Below are 13,862 nucleotides of genomic sequence, written 5' to 3' on the forward strand. Positions count from 1 at the left end.
AATAAGTGAAAAAAAGAGACTATCATAACGTGTGGTACGTACAATTTTTTTGCATATCGAAAAAAGTTGAGAAATTTGGTCTAAAAGGATTTATGAAAAATTACATAAAAAAATAGGTATGCTTTGACAATCATCTCCAAGGAGATGGAATAAAATGATGCAAAAAAGTACTACTTTCACTACGATTTTTCGTGTAAAAAAGTGCTACTTTCACTACGATTTTGCGTGTAAAAAAGTGCCACTTTCATTACGATATGCAAAAAAGGTAATTTGGACTTTCTGATTTTTTTTTTAAGTAAAAATCCAAATTTGGAAATTTTCATATTCATTCACTCCCCATTATACATTTTTCTTTTTTTGCTTTTGTTGAGTTAATTATTCATTTTCTTGTTCATCAATTGACGCAAAAGCTATGCAATACATTTTATTTTTTGAAAAAACGAATTTGTAAAGAAAAATCCAAGAAATCGAAAATTTTACAAAAGATTTTTTTTTTCAAAAACTCATTTTAGCAACATTTCAAAATTCACAAATAGTTCTTTCAAGTAATTTGAACCTTCTATATTATTTTCAAAATGTGCACATCCAAAATTAAATGTGGAAACATTTACATTTCTGCTCATCACATTTTAGTTATTTTCACACAGAAAAGTCTGATTTTGTATCATTTGACACTTTCGTTTTTATCCTCAAGAGGGCCCAAGTCCCTAGCCCAATTAAAAGATTCCCACTCGAACCAGCCTTTTACACGTCGAAACATCTGTAGTAGGACCGTGTTTACCTTCTGGAGTCATAAAACTCGTATCAAATAAAACCCGAAATAAATTTGATCGTGATGTGATTGAGTTAATAGCCCACAAAAAAAAAAACACAGAGAAAAAGAGGCGAGTGGGCGCCATGATTCCCACCTGCGTTTTCATATACACATAATCAAGCATCATCGAGAACCCAATCCCGGCAATTTGTCGAAACGAAGAATGTTTTTTAATTCCAGAGTGGATTCGGAGTTAGATAAACGGCGCAGTTAAGGTATATTAGAGTAGATTAGGCTAATGTATAGTGTGGCCGGATAGAACCGCTCATTACGCCGTTTTAGCCAATCAAAACTCGATCTCGAAGCTCACGTACCGTCCATTTCTTTGGACGTCGAGGAAAATTAACTCTCTTACACTCCCCGCGAGATTCTTTTATTATTGGTGTCGGTAAATACGAGCAGGGGCGGACTGGGGCCAGGGGGGCAAAATCTTGCCAGGGGATATCTTGCACCAAGACGCCACAAAAACGTTTTGTAGAGTTATATTTCTGGAAGATGTGTTTGGTTTGTGGGGGCCACTCCGGTCCTGTCCCCCAGGTACTGGCAACCTATAATTCCGTACCTTACTTGTGAATTTCGTGATTGCCTCTCGCAGTTGTTGTATCACCTTTGGCTCCGCGTACGGAAAAAATCGTTAGAAAATGTTCGGCCAATGGGAGCGAGATCGGGGGATCGTGCTGGCGGCCAACCCCGGATAGAGCCATAAATCGAGCTTAATTAAGTCACCCAGTCCCCCCAGATTTATTATCGGTTGTGATTTTGTTTTGTTGGAGGGTTGGAAATTAATTTTTGACTTGATCGGGCAAAGTTTAATTGAAATATGTTAAACAAGGCGCCACGAGTCGACTCGACCGGGAATTTATGTAAATTTATTCCGAGTCGTTATGGGCGACCATTTGTTTTGGGAAAGAAATTACGGTCTGACATTATTTAGGTCCTTTGATTCATTATAATTTTTTTCAGAGGTGTAAGCGGTGATAACCTTTCGAAATATTAATTTTCATTAATGGATTCGGGGAGCGGCCTAAGTGGATTATTTCGGCGGTTTCGCGGAAATTCTTTGCATAATCTCGGAGTGGTCTCTCAGAAAAAAACGACAGGCAAAGGACGAAGCAGGGGGGAATTTGTTTTGAGTAATCTAAAACGTTTGAATTAAAAAAAAAATACAATGTGAAAGTCACTGGGTACTACAAAAAAATTCAATACACTGCACCAGTTTTTTTTTTTAATGAGTTTCCAAATTTGGGCACTTTTTTTACTCATTCTTTATTAATCAATTTTAATTATTTCCATTGATGGGTTTGGCTCATTTTTACAATCTGATTTAGAGAATAGGTCCCCAGGAAAAAACAAAAGTAAATTTATTAAAAGTGCGACTGCAGGGGGATTATGGTCCCATGGACAAACTTAGGAAGATGGTTTTGAAATCGTTCGCTGGAAACTAAAAGATTCCTAGAGACTATTTTTGAAAATTTCAAAATATCCCAAATTGGGGAACTTTTGGTTTTCAGTTATTCCAAATTACTTTTAATTGTTTCCTTTAATGGGTTTAACTTATGGGTGGAGTTTCCTAGATTTTTTTGTAATAATCTAATTTATTAAGTGACCCCAAATAACAACAAAAGTAAATTTATTAAGATGATGACTGCGGGGGGGGGGGGCGGAGGCTAGTCTCATCAATAATAAATAAGATATGTAGTTTGACACCGTTCGCTCTAGTCTAAAAGATTCATAAAAGCTATTTTTCGAAATTATATTTTTCAAAAAAGTGTCAAATTAGCAAAGTAAGTGTTTTTTTTTGAAAATGTGATCCAAAATTTGGGAACTTTTATTTTTTTCATTTATAGTTTTAATCAATTTAAATTATTTTCTTTGTTAAATTCAACTTATTTGTGGAATTTTTTGCATAATTTCATTTACAGAATGAGCTTTCAGGAAAAAACAAAATCAAATTAACAAAATTGACCAATGTGACCTCACAATTAAACTTGAGTGAGAAGGATTTGAAATCCTTCGCTGGAGTCTAAAACATTCGTAGACCATTTTTGGAAACAAAATGTAGATACAATTTTTTTTTTTCTTTGAAAATGTTATTTCGAATTTTGGGAAAATTTATTTTTACATCTTTTGGGTCATTTTAAATGATTTTAAATTGTTTTCTTAAATGAATGAATGGGTTTCTTTGCATTATCTCATTTATCAAAAATATACAAAATAGTTTTGACAGCCATTTAAAAAAAACTAAGAAAGTTTTAAAAAAATGCTAAAAAGCAAGTGATTTTTTTTAATGTGATCATAAATTTGATAACTTATCTTTTCATTTATTTCTTTAATTATTAATTTAAATTATTTATTTTAATGGATTTATTTCTGGAATTCCTTGGATAATCTGATTTACAGAGTGGGCCCTGAGAAAAAAAAAATCATTTAGAAAATTGACCAATAGAAATTACTTAATAAAGTTAATTTTTCGAAAAATTTAAATTGACTTTTTTTAATGTAATTCCAAATTTGGGAACTTTTATCTTTTTATTTAATTTAATTCATTCTTAACTTTTTTCTGTAATGAATTTAGTTTATTTTTGAAGTTTTGCGATAATTTTTTGCATACTCTCATTGACAGTGGCCTCCAAAACCCAAAAAAAAACCAAATTTTTAAAATTTGCCTAAAAGATTCATAAACATTCCAAATTTGAAAATTTCTGTTATCATTTATATTTTTTGTCGATATTTTTTTAACTGATTTAACACGTCTGGAATTCTTTGTATAATCCCAGTTACAGAATGGGCTCTGGGGAAAAACAAAAGAAAACTTTTGAGAAAACCACAGTCAAACTTGGACAAAATTGTTAATTTTAAATAAATTCGAAAAAAGACTATTTTTGAAAAAAAAAAAGTACAACAATTTTGTTTTTTTTTTAAATGTGATTCCACATTTAAGAACTTTGTTGTGGTCTAAAACATCGATGAACTCCGTTTTAACAAAGAACATTTTTCAAAGAGTAAATAATTCTAAAAGAATCTAGAAATACAACATAGGTTCTATTTTTTTTTTTTTTTGAAAATGTGATTCCAAATTTGGGAAGTTTCATAGACTATTTGTGAAATGATTTAAATGATTTTTCGACAGATTCAGCTTATTTCTCATTTTGGCGGAGTCCTCGCTCCCTGAAAGCCCCTAAAAACGTAAATCTCCGAAAACATCGAAGCTGGGGGGGCCCCCGTCCATAAACCGCCTAAGTTATCGTCGTCGTATTTTCACCTGTGACAAAGTCGAAAATAAAACCTCGTAAAATGGTAATAAAAATCATCCGGGCATTGTGGCCGATGATTTCGTGAGAGGCGGAGGGCGATACGAGTGGTCCGAAAGTGTCGCTCTTGTCGAAAATCGCCGTCGAGGAATTTATGTTAATTTGTTTACTTTGCGGTTTCGACTAATGCACTAATCCGTAGATCACGGTGCTCCGTGGCGAGATAATGAAACACGAATAACCAATATAAGAGCATGAAGAAGAAACAACGGTTGATTTACGGTGTTATGGGTCCGCGGCGGTATTAATAATGGCAATTAGGCGGGAAATGTGTCGGCTAACGGACAATAATTCCATTAAAGTGACATCCGAGCTTTCGGTGATGAGTTGATGACTCTCGCGCGATTATTTTCACCACTTCTTCCTAGCCGCCGTCCATCTTTAATGGCGGAATAATCGTGGGAGCGCGTATCTGCGTTTGTGTGTGGGTAATCTGCTTTATAGTGGTTTTTAATCGGATCTAAATCAAATCGTTGCATGTCGAACGGGAACGGGCATCGAACAAGCGAAATAACTTTTTCGGGGAGAGGAGTCGACCATTTAAGTACCCAAGGAAAATGGGGAAACGTAATAAAATTAACAATGTCTGCCTGGATGGCATGCGGCACGCCACCACGAGAACCGTCAGCTTGTTTAGAGCTTAATAAAATTTGTACTTTCTCGTCGACGAAGCGGGACATTATCGATTTAACGACTTTATAAACTTAATAAAGCCAAAAATAAAACAAGAGCACACTTACGGAAGCAGTTAGCGTAAAGGACGGCCAACACTACTACTAAAGTGACAGGTGTGCAACTTGTACAGTCATGTTTGTTTTTGTTTTGTCGACGAATAACGATCGGCTGATCAAATAGGACAAATTATTATTGTTATTAGTCGTAATAAATAAATCCGGCCTCGATGCTGTGCGTACTTAGCATTCGACCAAAGCAATGCTGCGTGCGGTTGATATTTGGATAGGTGACCACCTATGCAGAAGACATTAAAGAAGCGCGGATGATTGGACGACGTTTTAATTTTTTAAGCAGTTGAAACAATTTTGAAGCATTGCTTTACTCTTAGTAGCGATTCGGTACTCAACAACGAAGAAAATCCTCACGACTGATATTGCTTCATCCTTGACAAATGAATCTCAAATGTATCTTCTTCAAGCTGAGTACTGTGTCAACTTCTACTAGTACTCATTTGTTTCTTTTTATTTTAGCAGTACCAACCATGAAAGAAGATCATGTTTCCATATTTGACGGTACCAATAAGTGCACAGTGAAGCTGATTTCTTCGTGATTTGGTGGTACCAAGATCGATTTTTGATTGTTTGATGTGTACTGATACAGGCGACGAAGATCATTTGGTACCAATATCGGTACTGCTGTTGGATCATGCAAGTGTGTCAAGATATACGGACGAAGTGTCAACTCGCATCATCAAGACATGTAAGTACCTAGACGTTTAGAGAGCGGTTGGGTCCTGGGGGCGGCGCGGCGGTACCTTTTCTGTAATTCAACCCGAAACAATTTCGGTTTATTCTTAGAAGCATTTCGGTACTCACTGGTGAAGAACATCTTCGCAAACATTACGGGTGCAGAAATGATACTGCTTCATTTTTGAAAAGTGATTGCTAAATGTAGGTTCTTCATATTGAGCAGGTACTTTGTCAATTTCCACTAAGCGTTCATCATTTGTTTTTTTTTTATGATAGTGGTACCAACCGCGATGAAGTTGATTGGTTGGTACCAAGATGGTACCTTGATTGTTTGACGAGTACTGATAGGTAAAGGACTAAGATAATTTCTTGGTAATTCGGTACCAATCCGGGTACCGCTGTCCTGTCGTGCAAGTGAGCCAGGTGGTACTGGTGCGGTGTCACCGTTGAGATATGCAAGAGTGTATACGATTGGAAAGCGTTTGCGGCCCGGGGGCGGCGGTCCCGTCACCGAAAAACCGTGTTGATTTAGTTGATCGATTTGTCGCGTTAAAAATTGATTGTTTTAGCGGTAAAATTCGATTTGCTCGAAATGTAACGAGGCATTGTCAATGAGTACTTAAGTAAATAACGCAGGAAAAAAGTCCCCGAAGCCGGTTCATGGTTGGCTTTGATCGGTAATGAACTTGTGGCGATGCCAGGCGGAACGTGCAGAAAAACTGTTTAATTAGAGAAGGTTTTGTCAAAAAGTAACGCAACACTGGGTCCGCATTGTGTTCGGCGCGTCACTCTTAAAACGCTAAACGTGCCATTTGTTCCGTGTAATGCGACATTACTTTAATTGATATTTTGCATCGGAAATTTTTAATTAAAAATCGTCCGGATCCATCGGCGTAAATCAACGGCCGAACACCTGGACCCAGATAACTAACGGCCCCGGATTAAATTATGAATTTATCTAAACAAAATAAAGCAATAAAATTTTAAAAGCATAAAACCGAAAACCCAACAAGTGAGTAACTGATTAGCGTTATTGGCCGGCGAGCCAATCACCTCACCAAAAAAATCATTTTATGTTAATGTAACGCATAAATCAGAAGTTTTATCCCTTTGTTTAAGTTGTAAAAATGACGTGCCAACTCACTAAAGTGTACCGCCCTCTCGCTCTCCGTCCTCGACTTCTTCGTCTCACCGATCTATGTGGTGGCAGGACTGGATTTGATAAGGAGGCACGCGACTATCGTAATCTTATTAGACACTTCTAGTACCCGATCTAGATGCCATTAAGAGCTTTTTCACTCGGCCACCAAAAAAACTTACCCCACACACGCGCTTATCGCCTTACCACTTAACGCAACGTAAAAGCATGTCTCAATAAAGTGTCTAATTGGATTTTTTCACCGCTCCGGTGACTAATTGTTGTGGTTTTGTGCGCTGAAAACTGACAGCTACCGGTCTGGAACCACGACGTGGTAAGCAAAAACTACATCTGCATATACGCCCACCAAAAAAAAAAATCGGTTTGTTTGTCACTGAACAAGGAGCGTGGAAGAGCAGGAAATAAAACAGGCTCGGGGGAGCTTCTTTCTTAATTTCACCAGTTCTTTCGTTTCTTCTTCCGGAAAGGGTTCGGTACTACTTTAAGTCACCGCGAAAAAGTCATATTAGTACTTGGTCTTCAGCTAGTGCAAGCTTTCTGATTCTCTAGAAGGAAGAATAGTCCGGCACGAAGGTCCGATGAACAGTTCTTGACCTAGCAAGTGCACCTGACAAGGACTTTGTTGTGTCGAGATTTGCTATTGAGTGGTTTAAATAGGTATATTTTTTAGAATTGATAAAATTGGACATCGCCAAGCAAGAACATCTGTTTTTCTTGAAGAAGGTTGAAGGTTTATAACTAATAGGAAAGAGTGTTGGATGCGAGTACAGTTTGATTTACAACTCTAAAAAGTGGCTTCGGAATTTCAGTGCGGTCGTACCAGTTTTGAAGATGATCTCCTTGGTGGTGCAAAAATGGTACAACGTGGAAAGAGGGATATGTCAGATGAACGAAAATTTCGCATCCTAACTAAAAAGATAGATGTGAAGAAACTGTCCACATGATGTGTAGTACCATGTTATGTACCTAAACAATAGACCGAAACCAAATAAAATTTTCTCAAGGGTGTTTAGACCATTTAAAAAAGAATACTACTGTATTTGTAATTTGTGCAAGTGAGTTTTAAGTCCACCACTGGGTATGTTTCAGTAATAAATAGCAATCAAAACAATGGGAGTTTGCTAATTTGTTTCTAAAAAAAGGCAAAGATAGTTCTGTCTGCAGGTAAGGCCGCAGCTTTGACGTTCTGACATCTGTCAAAGAAGGCGTTATCCCCTTTTCACTCTTTCATCAAAAACTCATAACAACCAACACTTGATCAATTTTTGATTTGAACACCCGTTACTAAGTTAGAAATGTAGTTTATTCGGAATTGTTTCATTATTTGTAAATATCTTCAAATTATTCTTACCGTCGTTGCCTTTTATTAGTCAAAACAAATATTAGTAATGCAACAAGTGCATAAAGTAGTACTTTTTTTACCAATGGAAAGTTTGACGCTCGAGCCACAGACGAGTGCGCAAATTCCGTGAGCTTCAAGCAATATTGTCTGTCTGCAGAAAAACACAAATCTAAAATTTGAGGCTTCTAAAGCTAAGAACGCGAGACAACTTCAATTGTTTTCAATGCACTCGTATGATTCGGCTAATTCGATGTTCGCATTTGCATAACGCTAGAATAAAACAATGACACGCTACAGCACTTTTTCACGCTTCTTACTTTTTTCACTGTTACCGTAGATGTTTTACGTATTAAAAATGGTGGAATATAGTGCAGTCGCAGAAAAATTACATTTTACACCGTCAGTTGTACATTTTGTTACGGCTTTCTTTTTAATTCAATCAAAAATTCTTATTTTTTTATTTTGACATTTGTGGAATTTTCACTCATGTTGGCTCCGCTGGAACTGATATATTGCAACTTAATGTTTTGTATTCAAAGAAAAAAATGAATTCTAATCTTAATAAAATTCACATAAAATATTGTACAAAATCTACATTTTGGATCTGACGTATACTTTATTTATCTAAAATTATAAATGTGTTGTTGCCAATATTTTTTTGAAATATGTGTATTTAAAGAATTCTTTTGCATTTGAAAACAAAATATCACCGACAGGTCTACAACTCTCACGTGGACGTGCCAACGAAAAATATAAAATTGATGTCATTTTGCAAGAAACAAAAATGTAAAAAATCTAGTAAGATGGTAAAGGTATGTCAAATTGTAACTGTAACTACTGTACATGTTACTCTTATATTACAGTAGTTACGAGACAGAGCGAGTATTAGAGTAGTGCAGGATCACTGGGTATACAGGGTGTCTCAAAATTCGCAAATTCCGAATTCAGAGCGTTGTAGGGGATCACTTCAGTAGTCCAAATATGGAAATTAAAAAAAAATCGGGACTCCCCCCACAAAGATACATTGGTCTGAAGGTGCACTCTTTGAAGTGCGTTTTCTTCAAATACAGGCTGAAAAGTGCAATGTTTATTGTTATTTATGGTGTAGATGATTGTGGAAAATAATAACGTAAAACAATTTTTTGAAAAATAGCTTTACTTTGGAGTAAAAAAATCTAAATTTTTTGTAATTTTTCTTAAAAACGGCAACGTAGCTAGAATAGTATTTTGTCACTGTAGATATCAAGGCTGCTATGTATTGAACAAAATTAAAGTGCTTATATCTTCATCAGGAAGAGCGAATTTTTTTTTCTAAATATTTTTCGAGCTCCACTGGGTTCTTCCCTACCACGCTCTGAATTCGAAATTCGCGAATTTTGAGACACCCTGTATGTTTACTTAAATATTTTAAGGAAAAAATCTCAAGAGCTTCTTTTCGATTATTTTTGAAATGTCCTCCCCCTACTTTTAATTAACAAAATATAACATAATTTTCGGCGTTGTCCCTCACCCCCGGTGTCCATTCCTCCCCTGCCCCAGCCACTTTCGGCGCCCCCACCTTTGCGATATTGCTGTTTGTTCTAATCTTTTTGTTTTGGTTACCTGACTCACCTGAACCCGATTAGGACCATGAAATTATAAATAGCAAAAACGGCGGTTTTTCTATTACTAGAACGGAATAATTAATTGGGAACCGTTTACACCTGATGAAATAATTGGAAACTTCGGGGATAGATTAATCAAACTCTATAAACATCGTCTGGCCTAGGTGCAAAAAATTGTTTGTTGGGCCGGGCTGCTTCGTTATTCTGCTCAATTTGTATTGTTTCGGTTCGTTTTTCAGCGTTAGAGTTGCTGTCACGTCCGTCGACTCGTCTCCCTTTCTCTCTTCCCCACATTCCTCGCCCGAAAATCCGTAATTATCTCTCCCAAAAAAAATCAATCGGTCTTTTCCAGATCGTGATCGATCCGTCGCACAGTGCAAACATTTTGCAGCGCACCTTTGACCCCCGACACGAATCAGATCGGCGCGCTGTCGCGCTCTGAACCCAGCTTTAGGCCCCGATTGGGCAAACCGTCTTCTACAGGGTGCGACGAAAAAAAGACAACTGATAGCTCCATCCCGCCGCCGGATGTGCCTATTTTGTTGATCATCTGCAAGCTTGTATGCATCATGGTGGTAGCGAAATTAATTAACACACCGTACGTTTATTCTTTATTGTTTCCGGCCTAGCAACGCCGATGTGTCTTTTTTCTCCGCCGATGGTTTATTGCGTTTACGTGGCGCATAATTGTTTTATATTTATCGTAATTTATTGTTTCACAAATAGTATCATTTTACAGCTGTTTCGCGTGCGACGGCGAAATCTACTCGCGTTTCCATGCAAATTGCAACGATTAAAAAAATCAGATTGGGACAAAATCCAAAATTAAAATTCACCCAACTAAATCGACTGCAATTAAATTGTTTCCGACAATATTACAAACACCTTGTCTTTTTACCTCTTGACCTGTTAAACTGATGCGTAATTGCACCGATAGGGGTCCTGTAATAAAAATGTCAAATGAGAGTTGCAGCTTACGTCGCCAAACTCCACTTAAGCCCCGAGCAGACGACGCCGCCGCTCTCTATCTCCGAACAAACTTTTTCATGACTTTTTCTGTTCGCTTCGTAATTGATGGCCCCTAAAAGCAATTATTCCAGGTTTTTTCGTTTCTCGCCAGGTTTTTATAGTTTGACAGTTCCGCGGCGTAGGTAAACAAGTTTTAAATTAATTTGATTAATTAATTGCGGGCTAATTATTTCCAAGCTTAATTATTTACATGAATTATTAATATCTCGAAATTGGATTAGTCTCGGTTAATTATCCAAAACTTAATGAGGGATACGGACAAAACAAATTTCAACGACTGGCATTTACTCTCGATACACGCTTAATTAAATTTAATGATCCGTAATGATTGATGCAAAAACGGTGAATGCGACGAAACTGAAAAAATTAATTGTTCTCCACGTGGGTTGCGATATCGATTATTAATTAACAAGTCGTGTCTAATTAGAGGTGCGTAAAGTCGAGGACAAAATTTATGTCGCACTCCAACTGTCAAAATTTCATTTTCATAATTTTATTAGCCTCACTAATTTCCAAATTGTCTCCCATAACATATTTTCTGTGTGACATAATTATTTTTTTCTGCCGCAGTGGTCTGTTATGTGACCTCTTCTGTCCGCGTAAAATTATACTGTTTAGTTTGTTGCCTCTAAATTTTATTTTGTCGCACAGAAATGGATAAAACATAGTAACTCTTCGTTGCAAATCTGTCCTGAACTGAGACATTTAAACTGTAGAATGTAGCATATTATTTTTTATTTTTATATATTTTTTTTATTTCAATCTGTGAATCTAAAGGGGATTCTGTAATTTATTTTTTCTGATAGTAGGGCGCTCATCACACATCAAGTGGTCTAAGCTAGATTAAGACAAGATAACAGGAATACATATAACAATAACACTTTTGTAATCTAAAAGCATTAAAAACGTTTTCTTCTACAGTCAACATTTAAATTTCATTGATATTATTATAAAAAGTGGGCACGGTATCAAGGCCGGATTTAATTATCATTACGAATACCTACTCCTATCAAGTAATGATAACTCTTTTGAAAGCAGTATTTATGTTACCATTTATTTATTTTTTTTATTATTATTATTACTGTAATTACATCATCTCTATAATGTTATAAAATAATTATATATTTTATTTGTATCGTAACGGGTTCGACGATTTAAAGAAACTTCCAGAAAACAATAAAGAATTGATAATTTATACTAAATAAACTACACTTTACACAAATGAACGTTTTCGCTCTCCAATAATTTGGCATGGCTCGTTTTAATTAACCGATTAACTGACTAACTGACGAGATGAGCATCTCCCTTTTATCCCGATGTGCACCTGTTTCGAACATTCCAGGTAGGCCTCGCCGCTTCGCGATGCACCATGACTGGTTGCGTTGCATCGTTTTTGAACAAATGCTACAAACACAATGACAGTTTTGTGTTTTTATGTTAGACAAGAATTCAATGAAGATATCTTTGAAGGGTCTCATTGTTTTCTAGGCACCAAAACGTCGTTAAATGTTTCAATGATCAAGAATCATTTCCGGATAAATATCTCATCTCTTTTCTTTATAAAAAAACTTGAAGTTAAAAATATCTCCCCAAGTTCGTGACTCCCTCTTTTTTTTTAATTTGCTACCTTCACGGCAAAGAAATTTGAATGTTCATCCAATAAAAAAGTTTTTGATTAAATTAAGTACATAATAATAAAATTATTAAAAAGAATAGAAGATACTTATCTACGGTTTAACTACTCCCAGTAAATTTTGAAAGAAAAATTATTATTATTATTATTATCACCATCATCATCTAATTAGCATTGTTTTTATTATTATTATTAGATAGTTAATGTCAACATACATGTTTTTTGATATTCAAATTAGCACATGATGAATATTCCAAATTCTGGTGTACAGTTTGGCGCAAAGCTAATGTCGCCACGGCACACTACTCCACAAACGAATCAGTTTGTTGCGTTTGTTTCGATTCAGACGTTTCATGCGTCAAGTTCAATAATAATTTTTTATAAATTACAATTACACGCCGACACGCAACTAATCTCGCAATTGCTTTAATTTAAATGATTCTCTAATAACCCATGAGCTGGTGCAGTTATTTTTCTAATTACAATAATTACACCCAACGACATTTATGTTTTCCAGAACGATAAGTTTGCTTTTTAAAAGCATATTTGTTACGAAATTGAAAGCTAATCGCGATAGTGTCCATTACAACAATGGACAAATATATAGTATCCATTTACAGTATTTTTAGCATTGCTAATGACACAACGTCACAGATAAATTACCCCTCTTGACAGGTTCTGTTGTTTTGCTTATTTATTAACGGACATAAATTATTTCCGATACTGGATACAACATTTAATTATGATTATTTATGAATTCGCGATAGCGCGCCCAGTCGAATTTGCAGGATCCGGGAGAGGGCGCTCCGGTTGCATCTCACCGCCGCGACGGTGCCCTCGTCGCCCACGCTGTTTCTTCGTTAGCGCAAAGTTGGCGATGGGTGCGTGTCGGCGCAAAGCAAGATGGCGTCCCTTTGTTGGGCCTCGCCGCCGCGATCGTAAACTAATTGACGTTGGGCCCGAGGCCGTGTTGTTTCTTATTCTTGATTAGGATTTACGATCGGCGTTTAATGCGACCCATACTTCGAATTAACTTTATTATGATTTTAATATCGAGTGGGCCATGCTAATTTCCAGGTCCGCTTAATTAGGTTTATGTTTGCGCTAATTACGATTTATGTGCGTTGGGTTTCCGCAACAGGACAGGGCCGGCTCGGGTTTGATTGGCGTTTTATTGATCCGATTGGCGAGGGAGCTTGTTCGGAGGCGTGAGCCATACAAAGTACACAAAGCGCCAACTAACAAGCTGTTGTGTCGGTTTATTGTTGGATTCCTCATTTTATTTTACAAGTTGGTAACTTTAATTGGCCGTATAAAGTCATTACCGCGTGATTAACATTGATTAGGGCTTTGTTGGAAACCATTTGATGGTCGCGCCAATACTTTATGGGACGGCCGCGCTCCCATCATAATACGGAGCTAATTTTACGGCCGGTTTATTGGATTTAATTAAATCCTCTCCGATACAACGAAAACTTCACGATTGTCCGATTTAATTGGCGGGACAAAGCCACTTGGGGAAATTCGACAGCCAGGTTGGCAGAGA

General features: G+C 36.5%; 1 protein-coding gene across 2 annotated transcripts in view; it reads right to left on the reverse strand.

Moving 5' to 3' along the window:
* LOC138132271 (homeobox protein aristaless-like) overlaps positions 1-13,862 on the reverse strand; it is an 85,260-nt gene that overhangs the window by 52,224 nt on the left and 19,174 nt on the right. The gene's annotated exons all lie outside the window — the stretch shown is intronic.

This window comes from Tenebrio molitor, chromosome 5 (genome assembly GCF_963966145.1).
Source record: "Tenebrio molitor chromosome 5, icTenMoli1.1, whole genome shotgun sequence".
Lineage (NCBI taxonomy): Eukaryota > Metazoa > Arthropoda > Insecta > Coleoptera > Tenebrionidae > Tenebrio > Tenebrio molitor.